The sequence below is a fragment of the Ictidomys tridecemlineatus genome, chromosome 9, assembly GCF_052094955.1.
Source record: "Ictidomys tridecemlineatus isolate mIctTri1 chromosome 9, mIctTri1.hap1, whole genome shotgun sequence".
In the NCBI taxonomy this organism is placed as follows: Eukaryota; Metazoa; Chordata; class Mammalia; order Rodentia; family Sciuridae; genus Ictidomys; species Ictidomys tridecemlineatus.
Window position 1 is genome coordinate 132,952,957 of NC_135485.1, and position 19,898 is coordinate 132,972,854.

General features: G+C 44.9%; 1 protein-coding gene and 1 long non-coding RNA gene across 3 annotated transcripts in view; one reads left to right on the forward strand and one right to left on the reverse strand.

Annotated features, from left to right (window-relative positions):
* Maml3 (mastermind like transcriptional coactivator 3) overlaps nt 1-19,898 on the forward strand; it is a 392,101-nt gene that overhangs the window by 148,257 nt on the left and 223,946 nt on the right. The window lies entirely within an intron of this gene.
* LOC144366942 (uncharacterized) lies at nt 7,538-11,470 on the reverse strand. The gene is made up of 2 exons (XR_013426151.1): nt 8,953-11,470; nt 7,538-8,576 (listed from the first exon to the last, which is right to left on the reverse strand). It is a non-coding gene; the product is annotated as an uncharacterized LOC144366942 (long non-coding RNA).

The following is a 19,898-nucleotide window of genomic DNA, read 5'->3' on the forward strand; positions in this document are numbered from 1 at the left end:
TCGTGAAGAGTTCGCATTCCAAAATGTGTTTAAGGAAATTGCTACAAGGGTCTCTGTGGAGATCTTGCCTCTTTCGGTGTGTTTTTGTTTGTTTGTTTAAATACTCCCTGGTGCCTGGAGCGCACGGTAGAATTCTAGCTAATTCTCCACAGGCTGGGGCCAGTGTGGCCACGGATCTGTGCCCGGATGAGGCTTTCTGTGGACACCTCCCTGCACCAGGCTTAATCCCAGACATGTACATTCTTCATTCAGGGCCTCTTAGCAGAATGACAGGGACAGCTGGCTTAATTGATTCCCAGGTTGTTGGGCATGTTTCACTGTTGATCACAATCCATTTCAGCTCAGATAAATAGATTAAGCACATCTAAAGGCACTGACCTTTCACTGTGGGCTGTGAGACTTCAGTTGTGGCACAGAATTTAGGCTCAACCCTCTGCTTAAGAGCCAGCATGCGACGATGTGCTTTATCATTCGAAGGCCCCTGGGGTTGGAGGCGTCCTTGTCTGGAACTCTCCCTGATCACAGGCAGCTCTCCCTTCTCTGGAATCTGGTGCTGTAGCTCTCTCCTGGCTCTTGAGTCGTGGCATGGAGAAGTAAAATAGCAAGTTCAGCTGTATTGCTGGGAACTTCTAGACCTGGATGTGCTGTGCTCATAGCTGGCATTTTTTAGGAAACTTTTAAAACTCTGTCAGTTTGACCTGTCTTGAAATTTTTCAGAGAGAGTCTTTGAGAATGTCTTATACTAAAGAAAAACTGGCTTCTGGGGCTGGGCATGAAGCTTGGTGGTAGAGGGCTTGCTTGCCTAGCATACATGAAGCCCCAAGTTCAATCCCCGGCACTGCAAAGAAAGAACACAGGTGTCTGGTGTACAGAAAAATAAAATCCAGAGGCATTTTCATAACAAGATGAAAGTCCTCTGATCAAAAATTGCCAGAATCTATAGTAGTCCCCCCCGCCCAACAAACACACACACCTTATCCAAGGGTTACTTTCTAAGACTTCAGTTAGCCAGTCAACTGTGGTCCGAAAATATTAAATGGAATGGTCCAGACAGATTGGGTGAGTTTTCAGTAGCATGCCATTCTGAGTAGGGTGATGAAATCTTATAGCTCCCTGTTTGTCCCACTCAAGATGTGAGTCATCCCTTTGTTGGGCATATCCATTCTACATAGACTACCTGCACACTAGTCACTTAGCCATCTTGGTTCTCAGATGCACTGTTGTGGTGTCACGATGCTTGTGTTCAAGGAATCCTTATGTGGTAGCCTACACCATGTCACTATGCCTATATCATTCATTTCGCTTCATTTTATCACGTAGATTCTGAATTATCGCAAAGTGAGATAATTCACTCTGTAAGAGTGAGTACAGTACAAGATAGTTTGAGAGAGACCATATTCACATAACTTTTATTATAATATATTTTTATAATTGTTCTATTTTATTATTAATTATCATTGTTAGTCTCTTATTATGCCTATTATAGACTTTATAATAAGTATGCATATATAAGAAAAGACATTGTGTGTGTGTGTGTGTGTGTGTGTGTGTGTGTGTATATATATATATGAAATCTCCATACTTTATAAGGTTCCAGGCATCCCCTGGGGGTCTTAGAATGTATCTCCTGAGGATGAGAGGCCGACTCTGTGTTTGCCTTAATAAATTGCACAAAGCTGAAGAATCTATCTTCCATATCTGCTGTTCCATTTATTCCATGGGTAATGGTTATATCTAGTCTAGATGTTGCTATAAAGGTGTTGTGTAGACGGGCTAACATCACCAACCAGTTCACTTTAAGTAGAAGAGAATATCCTAGAAAATATGGGTGAGTCTGATCCATCTAGTTGAAAGTTAGGAGCAAAGATTAAAGTTTCCTAGAGAAGAAACTTTTTTTCTGCTTCAAGACCGTAGAGCACAATCCTGTCTGAGTTTCCAACCTGCTGGCTGCCCCACCAGTTCCAGACTTGCCAGCCCCTACAAACTCCTGAGCCAATTCCTTAAAATAAATCTCTTGTTGGTTCTGTTTCTTTGGAGTACTCAGATACATGTCTAAGTGATATATTTGAATGAACAAGAGTGAACTAGTTAACCTTGTCTTGTGATCTTCTTTGGGGTAGATCATGCTAGAATAAAAGAATATGTCCGAAAATTAAGAATGTTGACTTGTTCACAGCAAACAAGTGGAGCACTGAAATTGGTCCCCAGTTCAATTTAGAAATATGAGTTAATCTCCTGGCTACTCTTCGTCTTCACAGCTGATTTCGTACCTTGGTTACTGTGATAGTTTATTCCTGTTGCTGACAAAATACCTGAAATAAACAACTTCCATGGAGGAAAGATTGTTTTGCCTTGAAGTTTCAGGGCTCTCAGTCCAGAGTTGACTGCTTTCATTGCTTTGGGGCCTGTGAGGGGGTAGAACATCCTGGCAGGGGGAAACTGTCACCTCATAGTGGCCTGGAAGCAAACAGAAACAGAGAGCAAGGGCCATTAAGGGCACATCCCAGGTGACCCAACTTCCTTCCACTGAGCCCCACCTCTTAAAGGTTGTGTCACTTCCAAAGGTACCACAGGTGAGGAGGCAGCCCTTTAGCCATGCGCCTTTAGGGGACATTAAAGATCCAAACCACAACAGTCACTCTCTCCCCTGCACTTACACACTGACCCCCTCGCTGTGTCTGATGATGTCACCTTTTGTGTATTTTCATGGTGTTTTAGTCAGCTTTCCCACTGCCGTGACTAAAGGACCCGACCAGAACAATCACAGATGAGGTTTCAGAGGTCTCAGTCCATAGAAGGCTGCTCCATTCCTCGGGGCTCTAGGTGAGGCAGAATATCATGGCAGGAGAGTGTGGCAAAGGGAAATAGCTCACATCATGATCAGAAAGCAGAAAGAGAGAAAATCTACTTGCCAGATACTAAATATACACCCCAAAGCCCCATCTCCTCCACCTGTCTCCACTTACCACCCAGTTAATCCCATCAGGGAATTAACTCACGGATTGGGTTAAGGCTCTCACAACCCCATCATTTCCCTTCTGTTCCCTCTCTCATTGTTTCACACGTGCGCTTTGGGGGCACACCTCCCACCCAAACCACAGCACATGGCTTTGTGCTCCTTGAGCTCCTCATTGGCAGAGCATTTTTCTCTTTCTCATATGAACCATCTATTCTCAAGGCCACACTCTTGGTCTGTCATCAGCAATAACTGATCTTAAACTTTCTGTGCTTCATCTCTCACCTCCTGTTCTGGCTTCCACTTCCTGAGTTCATCAAAATCAATCCTGATACAGTGCCTGTCCATATTCTTACCTCCCTCCCAAACCAACTTAAGATCTCAGGGTCTGTTCTTATGGTTGCATTTTTTATAGCTTTGCATTATTTTCTTTCCTATCTTCTTCTCCATTAAACCTGCCTTGCAAAGTCTGAGCCTTGGCTAAATACACCTACCCAACTGCTGTTTACCTGCATCCACACAGTTGATCGCAGCACTAGAGGAAAACACGGGAGCTTGCTGACTATTCTCTTTTAAAATTCTTGAGCACAATTCTCCAGTGGCACTCCACTGCCCAGCACACCTTCTCTTCCCTAGTGAGTTTGCTTTTTCACCTTCCAAACAATATTTCACACTTTCTTATCCTTCCTCTAATACTATCTTCCATGTCACCAAATCTAATAGTCACTCTTCTGCACACACTTACCACTCAGCAGCTTCCACCTGCTGACCGTGACCTCACATTATAACAAAACTGGTCTGAAAAGTCTACGTACTCTATGGTTCTATTTTTATGACATCCTCTAAAGCTCAAAACTAGAGAGATAAAAGCAGATCGGGGATTTGAATGAGGGGGAGGGTTGAATAGGTGAAGCCCAGGATTTTTTTAGGGTGATGAAACTATTCTTTATGATATCATAATGGTGAATGCATAACACAAAATTTGTCAAAACCGATGGACTGATACAGCACATGAGTGTTCCTTAATGTATGCAAATTTCAAAACATTGAGGAGGTCAGAGAATCCCAAGAAGACATGCGGATTGTGATAGAAGAGTCTGTCATGAATATGTGAAATAATGGGACTTAGGGATTGGAGGGGGTGAGGTTGCTGATATGAAGTGACTTTAGAAGTGAGTGAAATTGTAACACTGGAGCCAAAGGCAGCTGTATAGAAGTGTTTCTTTTTAACACATAGTACCCTCTCTCAAGGGAGGGACAGATGAACAATTCTAACACAACTATAATGTGTACTGGAACTGAACAATTAAATAAGTAGACAGTGGAAGGTGGGAAGCAGATTTCTCACTGTTGAAGTAAAAGGTTACAATAAAGTAAGGAGAGGAGGCTAGATCCATCCATGTGGTTCATGGATCAGAGTTGGAGACATCAGTGTGAACATACTTAGCTTAATGTAGAGGCAAATGGTGACATAGAAATGTTCATAGACATGCAAACAGGTACACACACACACACACACACACACACACACACACATTCCTTTGTTCTGTCAACTGAGAGGACCTAGAAGTGACACCCCAGTAACGATGAGCACACCCAGAGCCCAGTTCTAATCTGTTCTCTAGTGAAAGGGCATCTTGAAGGAATAACTGTGTGTAGGGCTGGGACAGGAAACATACAAGATGAGGAGTCTTGTAATGTCAAGAATTAAGGGAGTTTTCAAAACAAACCCACAGTGGGGGGTGGGCTATATCTCAGGGACACAGCAGCCAACTGAAACAACTCCCAGTGGCCAGCGCTGGAACAATCTGAGCAAAATAAAGTCCTTGGATAATAACCCAAAGCATAAAATAGACATCATGAGTTTAGGCTCATATAGGGAAATGCTTTAGCAAGTAAATGTATGACGAAAAGACAAATCTCCCACCAAGAAGAATTCCAAATAATTTTTGTAGATACTCTGCTGTCCAGAAGGTAGAGCACAATTCTTCATTCTTTTTGTTTTTTTGTTCATTTGTTTTGTTGGGGGGGGGGTGGTACCAGGGATTGAACTCAGGGGCACTCAGCCACTGGGCCACATCCCCAGCCCTAGTTTGCATTTTATTTAAAGACAGGGTTGCTTAGCGCCTCACTTTTGCTAAGTCTGGCTCTGAATTCTCAGTCCTCATGCCTCAGCTTTCCAAGCCACCAGGATTCCAGGCGTGCGCCACCACACCCGGCTCAATTCTTCACTCTTTCAACGCGACCTACACAGAGTGACATCCTTCTGAAGAGTTCAGTGTAGAAGGGAGGCAGAGTAACTTTACAGCAAAGAAATCTGGCAAATACTACCTCAGGCAGATGATGAGGCTTGTGTCAACAGCAATAAGTCACGTTGATACCGTGCATCCTTGATAGGGTGTGATAAGCCTGGCTCTTTGCCTCTGTGGTCCTTCTCCTAGAAATCCCTAACCGTCCAGCCAGGAGAAAAACATCAGACAATCCCAGCAGAGGAAAATGCTCTAAGCTGGTCAGTCTTCTCCAAATAACTGCCCCTCTTCTCCAAACCTGTTAGCTAAAACAAGACGGAGAAACTGTCACAGCCAAGAGGAGCCTAATGAGAGTTAATGACAAGATGCGCTGTGGTACCTTGGATGGGATCCTGGAAAATGACATTAGGCAAAAATGAAGGAAATCCAAATAAAGGATGAATGTGAGTTACTAACAACGTGTCAATATTCCTTCATTTGTTGTGACAAATGCACCATATTAGTTGAAGGTGTGAATAATAGGAGAAATGGGTACAGGGTCTACGGAAATGCTTGATATTCTCTTTGCAAATTTTCTTGAAAACTTCTTGTCATGGATGGAACCGTCTACTCCCTACCCCCATATTCATGTTGAAGTCTCAACCCCGGAGTGTGGCCTGGTGGTAAAAACAATGCTGGCATCCTCTCTGCTGCCAATCCTAGGCTTTTACCTGGAATTCTTCTTCCATCTCAGCTGAGGGTCGTGCACAGAGGAGTGTCCTGTGACCACACCGTTATCTCTTGTCACGTTGCTTTACTTCCAAGTGACTTCTCTGCATGGGGCTTACCACCAAAAGTTGCTTTTCTCGTTTGTTTATTCATTTGTTGCCTGTCTTCCTGAACATGGAGAGGAGCTCCTGAGAGGAGGAACCTCGGAGGTCCCGTCCTCTGCTGATTCCCCGGCACCAAATGCCACCCACCGTCAGTGCCAACAGCATGGTAGACATTCAGTGAATATTTGTTAAACGAGTGCTATGTGCCCCTGGAGGCTGAGAACTCTTGATTTGGACACTTGTTCACCTCTATTATTAGACTTAAAGCACTGCTATGAGATGAAGTTATTGGGATCTGCAGGGTAGGCAGATTGGAAACCAGGAAGCCCAGGACGTTAGATTTTTGATATGTTTAAACTCTAAGAGGGTTTTAAACCAAGAATGGAGGATGGGGAATCCTGACTTGGCCACAAGCCCTCACCAAACCTTGACTTCGACAGAATCAAGTCAAAATAGGACTACAGTAATCACCAAAGAAGGTGAGCATGCAGACAAGGGTCAGGAAGCTGGACAGAGCAGGCAGAGTGTGGCCTCTGATCTCGGGGTGAACATAGGCTCTGTTGTGTGTGGATGCAGAGGTTGTAGACCTAGAGGGCCCCAGAAGAGGGACCCCAGATGCAGGGAGGTACCCTGGAGGAGGTGAGGAATCCCCAAAGCCAGCTCATACCAAAATGTTTTCAAATTTTATTTACAAGCTCTATGATCTTAAATCTCTTTATCCCCTAGGATAAAGAGGCTGGGAGGAACTGGGGCCTCCAGACAACTTGCAGGGCATTAAGGCTGGCCTCTGGCTCAGAGGAATATTCCCAGCCCCACTTACCAACGATGACTTTTGTAAAAAACCAAAGTCTTCGTCTATTTTGTGCTGCTGTGACAGAATACCTAAGACTGAGTAGTTTATGAAGAACAGAAATTCATAAAGAACAGCCTCCTTTCTGGAGGCTGGGAATGCTGATATCTAGACGCCAGCAGGTTCATGTGCCTGGTGAGGGCTGCTTGCTGCTTCCAAGTTGGCACTCCGATGCCCCTTTCCTCTGGGGGGGGGGACCCTGTGTCTTCACATGAGAGACCAGCAGAAGAGCAAGCAAAGTGGATGCTGCATTAAACTTTTTTAGAGGGTCCTTACTCCTATTCTGGAGGGAGGAATCCCCCTGGCCTGGTTCCCTCTTAAGGTGCTGCCTCTTGATGCCATCACATGGACCATACCTGAGTCCTGGGAGGGGACAAGTTCAAACCACAGCAACCACAAACCAGCTCCTAGTATCTGGATAGCACTAAGACGACACCATTGAACGCAGTCCAGAAGGCTCAGCCATCAGAGCCCACAGTGGCCAGGGGTGGGGGGAGATGGGGGGAGGTGGGGGGAGATGGGGGGATCTCCCCAGGGGGCTTATTGACAGCCCTGCCTCCCCGAAAAACATGAGGATGAGCATCATGAAAAGAGCTGAAGATGGAACTGTGGGCCAGGCAAGTCTAGACTCATTCACAACAAGTTGAAGGAAAAGACAGCTCAGACCAAAATGTTTTCAGATTTTATTTACAAACTCTATGCTCTTAAATCTCGAACCCAGAGTTCTCTCACATTCACATGGGAGCAAAACTGCAGGGTCATGGAGAGGCTTACAGAGAATGCAGGAGTACCGCCCAGCACACAGCCCGCCGCATACGAGATGCTTGATGTGTTCTGCTCATGTCACACCGGAAGGTTTGTTGCTTGTCAGAAAGTCAAAGGAGATGTGCCCTTGTCTCGGGGCCACCTGGAGATGGAGAAGTGGCACGCAGGCTTCCTCCTCTGCTGGGTCTGTAGAGAGGCCAGACGAGACAGCTGGAAAGGGGCAGGTTGACCTGCAGTCTGTGGAGGGAATCATCCAGGAGGCCCAAAGGCAGCTCCAGGACAGACCCAAGTTCTCGGACTACCCACCAGTGACCAGGGTGGAGGCCCTAGAGGGAGGGAGTGCCACAAAGGCCCCGTGTAGGTTGTTCCCAGGTGGTTGGGACTTCACAGCAGGCCTTTGAAGAGTGTGAGGACGATGCCCCTGCCCCTTGTCCAGGAGGGGAAAGAGCAGAGCGGCCATCCTCTGCCACTTGTTTTTAAAGCAATTCCAGGTCTTCATTTTTCTAGTACATTCCTTTAAGAGAAGTGGTACTTTAGACACCTTTGCTCCCATTCTCTACCTTGAGAGGTCTCAGCTCCTGGAAACTGAGCCCTGAGTCCTCCTCTGTATGGGACAGAGAGCCAGGGTACTGCATCTCTGAGCCAGAGCCAGGGTACCCACTAGCTCATTTCCTTAGAGGCTAAAATCAAGAGGGAGACCTCGGTTCAAGAACTTCTTTGTGATCTTCTTGAGCTCTACTTTTCAAATCTGCTTCAGATTCAAGTAGGAGGAGCACAGACCTGAGGGATGCGGGGTAAAAGTCCCAGGTTGGTTGAACTGAGCCAGCCGTGGCCTGGAAGCAGGTCTGCGGCCTTCGCCGGGCATTGCAAGAGGATCGTGGCGAAAACCTCTGCTCTCTGCAGCTTTGGTATTCTCTGCTTCTCTGACAAATTTCCCTGAATTTCTGTGAACAGAAAAGAACATAGAACATCCTTTTAAAGCTCATCTGGAGATTTCATCTGAATGTTCCTAGTTAGCATTACCAATAAGGGAAGAAGGTCCAAAGCAGGGTCTGGCTGCGTTTTTCAAACAATTCCATTTGCAGTACTTAGTCATATGTGAAGGGCACTCTAGGACCAAAAGGTGATCACTTTATCCTAATTGGGCATCTCTCTCAGATGATGTAGAGTGGGGTGTCAAATATTAGAGGATTCTGTGTCGGGCAGTCTGTCCTGTGTACTGCAGGATATTCAGAGTCCCCAGCATTGTAGTCCTTCGGGCAGCCATGAGGAAGTCCCACCCAGGGAGGGGCTTATAAACAACAGAAATTGATTTCTCACAATTCTGGAGGCTGGGAAGTCCAAGATCAAGATGAAAATTCAGCGTCATACACCTGTCATCCCAGCAGCTCGGGAGACTGAGGCAGGAGGATCACAAGTTCACAGCCAGCCTCAGCAACAGCAAGGCGCTAAGCAACTCAGTGAGAGCCTGTCTCTAAATAAAATACAAAATAGGGCTGGGGATGTGGCTCAGTGGTTGAGTGGCCCTGAGCCCAATCCCCAGAACCTCCCCCCTGCAAATTCAGTGTCCAGTTAAGGCCCACTCCCATCCAGGCAGTGTCTTCTCACTGTAACCTCACATGGAGGAAGGGCAAGGCAGCTCTCTGGGCCTGTTTTATGAGGCCATTAATCTCATTCACAAGGACTCTGCCCTCCTGATGCTAATCACCCCCCCATAGGCCACGCCTCCCGGTATTATCACATTGATAATTAGGTTTCAACATTTGAGTTTTAGAGGAGTACAAATATTCAGACAGTAGCGCATGACCTCTGCCTACCAGGTATGAAAAGGAGCCACACATACCACCACCACCCACCCCAGTTAGGACAACGGAAGCATCCCCAGGCATTGCATCTAGTGCAGAAATGCATCTAGTGCAGAACCCTGAGTTAGGGCTGTTTAGGGTATGTATAGAAGAAAAATAAACATTGATGTGAACTTCATTAAGCAAATCCCTCTTTAAAAATACATAATTTGTAAAGAAGAGTAAAATGTGAATCTGCGGATGTGTAGGGCTGTCTTTTAAAGCTCCTCTCCTCCATCTGCCCCATCCACACACAGCTCTGCCACTGCACTTGAGGTTTCTTTTAATAGTCAAGAGAGAATACCCCTCCCCGCTTTTTTGCCCTGAAGATATCACGTATGATTCCAAATAATTCTGGATGACTGGCTGTTAACGTAGCATGTTTTCATCATTTCTTAAGAAATGCATGCATAAGATATCAGCCTCCCACATGGCGTCTCCCTGCTGCGGCTCCAGTGGAGTCCTAACATCTGCACAGACTGGAAAGACCCTGTCACAAACACTCTCTCTTCTTCCATTTCCTCTCTGTTCATCACACCCCGTCTGATGTTAGAGAGATTGATGGTCATCTCACTGATTACTGTTTGGGGGGAGGAGAAAATATAATGAAGAGGCGAAGAAAACAAGAAGAAGAAGGAATAAAACAAAACAGAAAAACAGGATCTGTCCTTCCTGCATTCTGCCTCGTGGTCCTGACGGTTGACAGAGGACAGACAGAGGGTGTGAAGCTGGGCCCGGCCACTCGTGCCAAGGTTGCTTTGAAAGAAAACTGTACATTTCCCTCTTCCTTCTTTTTTAGATGCTCTTCAGCCCTTCTCAGAATTGGAGGCAGGAAGAAAACAGAAATCAGTTGTGTTTGGAAACAGCTGAAGTCGAATACAACTGGGGTTTATTTATGGAACTCCGTGTTGTTTCAGCTTCAGTCCTCTTCCTCTTCTGTCCTTGCCCCTTCTCCTGACTTCCTCAGGAATCTCTTTTCTGTGCATCCGGACCGGGATGGTGAAGGAGTTAACCACCCCTTTTGGTTGGCGCTGCTGGGTGTGGGCACCCGAGAAGGCCCTCTCTCTCCCGTCCTTCCTTCCGTCCAGGCTTTCGGAATTCATCCTCAGACCCTCTGGGCTCCGGCTAGAGTCCCACTTGTGTGCTCAGTTGACCTCACACCCTTTTTGTTATATTTCTGCATTTGCTCTCTGGACAAATGGTTCCTGGGCCTTCATTGCCTCCCACACACAATGTTTGAGGCCCTGAGAATCCAGCAGGGAATAGAATAAGCAAAACTCACTGCCTTCGTATGGTTTTTATTCCTCTGGGGCATGAGGGATCTCAGATAGGGAAGGGCTTTACAAAATGAATTAATGAAAATATTATGGTAGATTGTGGCTGATGTTATGGAGAAAGTGAAGCAGGGAAAGGGAGTTTGGGAGATGTGTGAGGTGTGGGGTGTGTGTGTGTGTGTGTGTGTGTGTGTGTGTGTGTGTGTGTGTGTGTGTATGGAGAGGTGGGATGCAATTTATAATACATTGACAGGGGTTGGGGGCCTAGCTTAGCAGCAGAGCCCTTGCCTAGCCTGTGAGAGAACCTGGGCTCCATCCCCAGCGCTGCAAAAAGCAAGTGAACATGGCGACAGCAATGTGACCTTTGAGCAAACACAGAAAAGAGCAGCCAACCTGCAGATCCCAGGGAAGAGCAGCCCAGGAAGAAGACAGGCGGGTGCAAAGGCTTGAATCAAGTCGGGCGCAGTGGCGCCCACCAGCAGTCCCGGCTGCTCAGTAGGGTTAGGTGGGATTGGATTTAGGAGTTTGAGGCCAGCCTGGGCAACATGGTGAGACCCCAGCTGAGAAACGACAACAAAAGCTTGAAGCATGAATCATGTCTGGGGTTTGAGAACGATGACCTGAGGAGGAGGCTGGGGTGGCAGAGAAGCAGGGGAGAAGGAAGAGGAGCCAGAGAAGCAGATGAGGCAAAGCCTCTCAGGCGCTTGCAAGAAGAGTAGCCTTACTCTAGAGAGATGGGATGCTTCTGGGTGGTTCTGAGAAGGGGGTAAGCTGACTTGCAGGTTAATCGGACCAAATCATCAAATCACTTCCCCTAGTTAAACCCCCCGCTTGACAACATATAATCCTTGTATCACCGGGACCCGTACAAACTCAAAGAGACCCATTCCAGTGACCCTGCGGGAGTCCTCCCCACTCTTAGTGAAGAGTGACGCCTTCCCCATCAAGTTCCACCCATCCTCAAATCCATGCTGAAGTTTCAGCTTTTCCAGGAATCCTCTGTCACCCCTACGTCGACCTCTTCTTCATCCTCTGTTACATTGATTATTTATAATGTGGTTTTGGTATTCGCAGTATTGCTGTCTGACTTCTAAGAAGGCTTCATAGGTACTGCATCCAAAGGTCTGGAGAACTTGAGACCTGGAAGGGTGTCAGGAATTACCCATTCTGACTCCTTCATCTTATGGATGGGGAAACTGAGCCCAGCCAAATTCAGACGTTGTTCGGGTTGGCTCAGCTAGCTGTTTAATGTGCACACAGTCTTTCCCAATGAAACAGTAAGCTCATCGAGGGATGGTGCATGTCTTGCACTTTTCAAAAATACCCTATGGCAGTAGATAACAAAGTGCGTATCTAACCGATGCTTGTTTAGTTAAATGTAAAAGCAAACTGATTTTTTTTTGGTTCATTTGTTTTTTAAAATCACACTATAGGTCCTTAATTCATCACCAGTATACTGAATTCACAGGTACTCTGGATGCAGAAGGCCACTTGCATGTGATTTATAACAAGCAAGTGGGATGAATAAACTTTTTATTTTATAAGTTAATTGTCTTAGGTAGCTTGTTATAAATCAATGTGATTTGCCTTTGGATATTTAGGAATTTGCTTGTGGCTGTGGGTAGATGGGGAAATGAAGAATTTTGCCTTTCTAGGAGGTTTTTGTCCTGACAAAATGGTAAAAAAGGTAATTCTGTCATCCCTGCATGATACAGCTATTTTTGTTGCTTCAGCAAGATTTATCAAAGCAGTTGGGATTGAAAACAAATGGTTTTTACTATTCTTTGTCCACCAGGGAAGGACAGATGTGGCAGAATCCCATTCTCTGAGCTGTTTTCTTTGGAAAATTAGTAGTTTTGATAGTAGGTGTGAACTTGTGATGTTCACAGATGCTGAAGGCTGTCAGCACCCCGTTAAGAGACCTCATTCATCCTTTGACCAAGAAATGGCCTCACCCAGGTCTGACCTGAAAAATACACTCCATGTGGGGGCGATGCTAAGGCTCTGTTCCAATAAAAACTACTCAGTGTGATGAAGTGTTTTCCAAGAACCCGTGGTCTAGAACACAGACTTGCTGCACTTCACCTTTACAGTTCAGACCCATCCAAACCAATCAGTAGTGATTTTCCACAGTTTTAATCATTGCCAATATATTCAGCACTATTTGGGGTTTGGCTTATTTATGACCTAAACTGACTGAAGGATGGAAAGTGATTCCGTCCGCCATTGCTGTTCATGCACTGAAGCCAAAGCAGGGTTTCCCAGGATGGAAATGACCTGTTGCAGAAATCCTGCTTGTTTTGGAGAACTCTTAAGTCTAGTGTTAGTGACCCAGAGTCTGACCTAATGACTGTCAGTTGACTGAATTGCCCATAATATGATTCTAGTAATGCTAAGAAGGATGAGATACCTGAATGAGCCAAGTAGCTTGATTTATACCTACAGAGTGGACCCTCCCCCAGCTACTCATCTAACAGATGAATATCAGTGGTCACGAATCAAGTGAAAGGTAAATTGCTCCATGAACCATCAGACTGAAAGTGACTCTAGATAGTACATTCATCTGAATGATGAAATATCTGGTATGGGTGGGTGCATATTTGCTGTAGTTTTGGTGTTCAATGTCCCACAAAGCCCCATGTATTAAAGATTTGGTCCTCAGGGATGCATTAGGAGATACTGTGGGCCTTTAAGAGGTAGGGCCTCATGGGAGGTCCTTAGGTCTTTGGAGGTGTGTCCTCAGAGGGGATTGTAGGACCCTAGTCTTGTCCTCTTTCTTTGCTTCCTGTCAGTTGACTTAGTGGTCCATAATATGATTCTGGTAATGATGTAAGGTGGGTGATGTCAGTGTTTTTGCTCTACCACACACTCCTGCCATTGTTAACTAGCATCCTCACAGGGAGCCACCAGTGGGGCCACTTGATCATGGACTATAACCTCTAAAACAGTGGGATGAATAAACTTTTTATTTTATAAGTTAATTGTCTTAGGTAGCTTGTTATAATAACAAAAAGCTGACTCGCACAATGTTCTAGATAAAGTATTCGTCGTCACTTTGTTGTATGTTTGTTTTCATATGATATGTATTATGCTTTTTCTAAATATTTCAAATAAGTATGGTTCCTTTAGAATTGTCAAAAACTTCATACATTTATTTTTACACTTACAATATGATACTGCTTTAGAAATTTTCTTCTGAGTTCACTCTTGAAATTTTCTTGAGATATCACTGTCATAAAATAAAATTCACTAATTGTCAGCGTACATTTATGTAAGCCTAGATAAATGTATAATTTGTAAAACAGCCTCCATAATTATGATATAGAACATTTTCATCTTCCAATAAGTTTTCTCTTTTTAGCACACTATTATTGTTACATGGTGGCAACAATTTAGTGGGTTTGACTTTTGTAGGAAGTGAAAGGCATAAAGAGCATCACACAGCATGAAATGACCTTGGGTCAAAACCAAAAAATGACTATGAAATCATGGAATCTGTTTTCTGATGGGACTTGTAAACTTGTTCAGATGGTCATCTCAGTGCTGAATTCCAAAAGCATTTTGAGCCATAGATTGGATGTATTTTTGTAATAAACTTCAGTGTGGTCTCCAAGTGTGGCTCCCTCTGTGAGTCACAACATTTATTTGGTTCCTTAATAGATGCATGGTATTTGCAGAGTTTACCATTTTGTGTATTTAAAAGAGGCTCCTTGGTAGAGCACTTTCCTACCATGTGCAAGGCCCTGGGTTCCATCCCTAGCACTTCTAAAACAAACAAACAGAAGAACCAAAAAGCATCCCCAAAGATCTGAGATAGAAAGAACTTTGTAGTTTTGCCAAGGCATAAATTCAAATATTGAATTTACAAGCTGGAGTGCGTTACAAGAGTCAGTCAGTTCCCTGGTGAGTGAGCCAAGCCAGCTGCCAATCATCTCAATCTCAGAGTCAATAGAAAGGTCTAGTCCAAGTCTGGATCAGGAGATTTTCATAATGTGATAGAAGCATAGTGTCTTCATGAGATGTGGCCTGCAAGGGAAGTTAAGTTCTGGAGTTGGAGATGCAAGTAGAGAAGGCTAAGACAGCAATTTTTCTTAACCAGAGAAATGGAAATATTGAGCAGATTAAAGGGTGGCTAGGTCATGGCCAGGAATGAGTTTACCATAGGGAAATAAGAAAAGGCTTTTAAAACGGTTTCAGAGAAAAATCTGGCTAATGCAAAAAATCAGTCTATAAGAGACACTCAAGTCATTAAGAATGAAAAGACCCTTACTTATTCATTCATATTTTTATTAGTATAAAGCACAACATCACAACACAAATTCCATGTTACTGTTATTTCTGAATGGGAGGGTTCATGAATATGGGGGTTTAGTTTGTAATGTCTGTTGTGATAGTTTAGATACCAACATCATCCAGTTAAATGCTTGATGAGTATCCAAGAATATGAGGGAAGTTAGCATTTGAAAAATAATCTGTTGAGTTAAAGATGAAGAGCATCCTTTGCATACTTTGAACAGTTTGGTTTACAGTCACCCGAATGGCTATTGACTGACACAGGCCCAGTAGGCTGGTAGTGAGGCACGATGCAGGGCTGTTAGGGGGCTGAGAGGGGACTGGGAAGGGTTAGTGGCTGAAGAGGTCATTAAAGGGGTAGTGGGGCATGCAGGAGAGCTGGTGGACATACTAACTCTAAGATCCTTTAAAACAGATGCGTGCCATGTTCTAAGCCTTCCTTGAACATGAGTGTAACAGTTTCTACTTTATAATACAAACCTACAGTTTCGATTTTTGTTTCCTTATCTCTGATCCTGGGTAATTTATCTAGAAATTTTAAATAATACAATAGAATGCTTTGCTTGTTTGATTGACTAGGACAGCTTTTTGTCACTGTGGCTAAAATACCTGAAAAGGACAACTCAGAGGAGGTGGGATTTATGTGCCTCATAGTTTCAGGGGATTGGGGACTGACTCCATTGTTCTAGGCCTTCACTGAGGCAGAACGTCATGGCGGAAGGACATTCTAGAGGTGAGCTGCTCAGCTCATGGCATCCTGGAAGCAGAGAGAGAGGAGAAGGGGCCTTCTAGGGTGTGCTCCCCGTGACTGACTTCCTCCAGTTAGGTCCCAACTCCCAGGAGTCCAGTCGGCATCAGTGGATGAGTCCACTGATGAGGTCAGAGCCCTCATGAGCCAGTCGCTGCCCCAAGCCCTGCCTGTGAACACATGAGACTTGGGGGACATTCCAGATCCAAGCCATAGCAGTTAGCCTTGTAGGCTTCTAGAAACAGCGAAAAGGTCCTCCTTATAAACACGTCTGGCAAGAAGAAAGGCATGAATGTGCTCTATGAAATCCACCAGGAGTTGCCGTAATGAAGATACGGACCTAGGAGAACAAGCCCTGAGTTTGTTTTAAGATACGTAGGCTCATTGATTCTACGACTGACCTTGTTCTCTCATTTGGAGAAAAGAAAATGATGCTAACGCCCTAAAATTAGCCTTTCCTCCTCATCCATTACCTAAACCGCTTGGGGATCCTTCTAATCTTCCTCCTGCTTCTTAATGTCTTGTTCTTGGTCCATTCTTCAACCCAGGGAAGTCGGAGTGCCTCCTCTTTGCCTACACACTAAGTCCAAAGTCCCCACCATGATTTTCAGGCCGCCGTCTCCTTCCCTTGCACCACATTCCTCCCAAATTGTGCTCCACAGCCCAGGTGACTCTGCTACCTTCTTTTGGTACAAACATTACTTACCTCCTGCTCTTGCCCATGTTCTTTCTTGCTTACCTTCTTCTCCACCTTTCAAAATCCAACTAGTTTCCTTCAGTCTTGCTCAAATGCTGCCTTGTCCGGAAGCTGGCTGTGATTCTCCTGGTTTGATCTAGTTATTGATACTTGGCTTTTCCACAACATTGATTTGCAGACAACTTCCCTGACAGAAGCTGCATTCTGTTTTGATGAGGGTTGTGGTTTATATATCTATCTTTTCCTAAAAATAGTCGCTGGAGGGCAAGGGCTCCTATCTTTCATAACCCATTGACCTCCTACCCAATAATTATAAAATGTCTTCATCCGATGATGCTGTATATTGCCCAAGGTGGCAGATATTAGTGGCAGATCAAGGTTTAAAAACTTAGTTTCTTTTTACTTATATCAAACGTTTAGGAATACCAGTGTGTTACCTAGCATGGACCGCTCCATCACTGGCTCGCTTTGAAAACCCTTCTTTGTGAGTCAGGTGTGCAGAATGGCCAGTCTTATCACGGCTCCCAACATTCGAGGTGGCAGGAGGAGGGGGAGGGAGTCGGGGGCCAATGTGTTTATATAGAACACGTTTTCCCTGCTACAGTAGGTCCTGTGAATGTTTGAAGGGGAATCCAGAGGCCGTTTCCTATGAGGGAGGTTAAGTTGAAATGCAAGAAGTCAAGATTAAGGAGTATTAACATAAAGCCTGTACTGTGAATTCTTTTACATAAATATGTTCCCATTGTCAGGAGAAGTGGTGTCAGGGAGCTTTCAAATGCCTACATTTTAATACCCAAATGAAAAGTTTGTTATAAATTATGAAATGTGGGAATTCTTCAAGCTTATGAAGGTCCTTGACAAAAGAATGTGCTGAGAGGAGATACTGTGTGTGTGTGTGTGTGTGTGTGTGTGTGTGTGTGTGTATTTTTCCAAGAGTAATTTTCTGATGCAAAAATGTGGGGAAGCAGGAGGGAGCAGGGGTACAATGAGGAATGGTTGGTTCAGTCTTCAGTACTTTAGACCAACCCCTCTCCCTTTCTCCCAGTCTACCTGTTTGCTGGTAGCACCTGAAAAAGGGTCAGGTGGACCCAGCATGATCTGGGGGTGGTCTAGAGGAGGGAGAGGGAGGATGCGGATCTTCCCTTCCTTAAGATTTCTTCCTCTGCAGCCAGAACTCCTCTCCATCTTGCTCTGTTCTGTGGGCCCCTGGAACTCTCCGTGAGGCTTGCTCGGTGGCCTGCTCCATGTCTCCTCCTTCCTTATCCTGGCTCCAGGCAGCCTGGCACCCTTGCGTTCTCTTTCTCTTGCTTGTGTTTTCTATTCAGCTCTATCTTAAAGTCATTTAAATGCGTCCAGGCAGGCTTGGGGCCACAGGCTACTCTGCTTGCCTCCCTGAAATGGGAAAGGTTGAAGAACTTCCTGTGTTTTACAAACATTTTCAAAGGAAAAGATTTGCTCTCTGTACTCCTACAGCCACTAAAGTTCTTACAAATGAAGGTATTTAGTCATCTTTGCTTGAAAAAATTCTTACCAAGAGGTTGGATCTAACAGCTGGCTTCTGGGCGGATCCCTGCAGGATTTCAAGCCCCCCCACCCCCACTCCTCAAAGTGGCAGAGAACTTAACCTCTATGTGCATTAGCATGGGCATCTGCAAAGTGGGGGTCAGCAAACTCATAGGAAGTCTTCAAAGAGTCAATAGGTTAATATAGGTATAGCACAGAGGAGAGTGTCTGGCACTGTACAAATATCAAGCTATCATTACTGGAGGAATGCTTCTGCCAGCTGCTCAAAACTTTGGATCCTGGTACTTGGAATGGACTTACCCAGGGGAATTAATCGCCTTCTCAACTCGAGGACAAACTGAGGCACTGAGATAAGCAGCCAGCCTGAGCCCACAGTGGTGTTGGTGTAAACCAGGTGTGGGCTTCTGATGCTGCTCCGCTGATACTTAGGAAAGGACAGACACCCTAAGGTGCCCAGCCTGGAATGTGCATCTGCTGGGAAAGAGGGGTTGAATTTAGGTACATGGATGGCCGGCGAGCTAGGAGAGAGTGTGAGTACGACTGGGGACTAGCCAAGGTGCAAGAAGTTTGATTCCCCCTTGCTCAGGTGTTGGGAAAAATCACCTCCAAGCCTGTGCCAACCAGAACTCAGTCCTGCAGACTCTGTGATTTTGTAACTTGCTTACACCTGTATTTTGCTAAAAGCTTTCCATTTTAGATGCCCTCCATAACTCTTCAGGCCCAGCAGGAGAGGCTGGGTCACCTTATGCAGGTAGCCCATATGGGAAACTGTCCAGAGTGAAGAATAGAATTTGTGTGTGTGTGTGTGTGTGTGTGTGTGTATGTTGTATGTGTGTGTGCACACACATGCATACTCCCTTAAAAAGAAAGCCAGCTGTTTTTGCTTTAGTTTTTGTTGCGGGGTGGATGCTGGGGATTGAAACCAGAGACAACCACTGAACCACATCCCCAGCCCTTTTTAAAAATATTTTATTTAGAGACAGGGTCTTTCTGAGTTGCTTAGGGCCTTGCTAGATTGCAGATGCTGGCTTTGAACTTGCGATCCTCCTACCTCAGCCTCCCTAGCTGCTGGGCTCAGCTTGGTATTTTTTAACATTGTTTTGTTTGGTGCCAGGGATTGAACCCAGAAGCGCTTGACCACTGAGCCACATCCCTAGCCCTTTTTTATATTTTATTTAGAGACACGGTCTCACTGAATGACCTCCCAAGCCGCAGGGATTACAGGCGTGGGCCACCACACCTGGCCAACATTGTTTTTAATAAGGAGTATGTTGCAGGCCACAGAGAAATAGGGTAAGCTTATATTTTAATGCCAGCTTGCTTTTCTTCTGTCTGGGGTTTCCCAGACGCTGCCCACAGGAAGGGCACCCAGGAAGAGGGAAAGGTGATGGTTTTAAGAAGAGCTGTCAGTTTGCAGGGAGAGAAGAGCCACTCACTTTTCCACTTCTACTGAATATTTTTTATTGTTTCTTTGTTTCAATAGAGATTATTACGATCTTTTTGTTTTGCGTTTCACTTAGGCTTTTAAGTTTATTAGTGATGGTTAGAAACAATGTGAACACTCATTTGCTTACCTGACTCTATGCTGTGTGTGTATGTCCACATTCAAGTCGATTTCTCTAGCTGTCCCTCAAGCCCATCTTTATTCTTCAGCTCTTTTTGCAGTGTCTTGATATAGCTTTAGCTTAGGACTGCCAGGCTGGTGCACTGGATTAGTGGGAAGTCAAGAGGTCTCTGTTGCCATCATTCAAAAACATCCAGGATTGAATACTTGTTCTTTCATTAAGATATTTTTGTCACCTTTCAAGCCTGTTAACCAAAGTCTTCTGACTGTTGTAAAAATAGCCTGCTTAAACAAAAAAAGGACAAAATAAAACAACCACAAG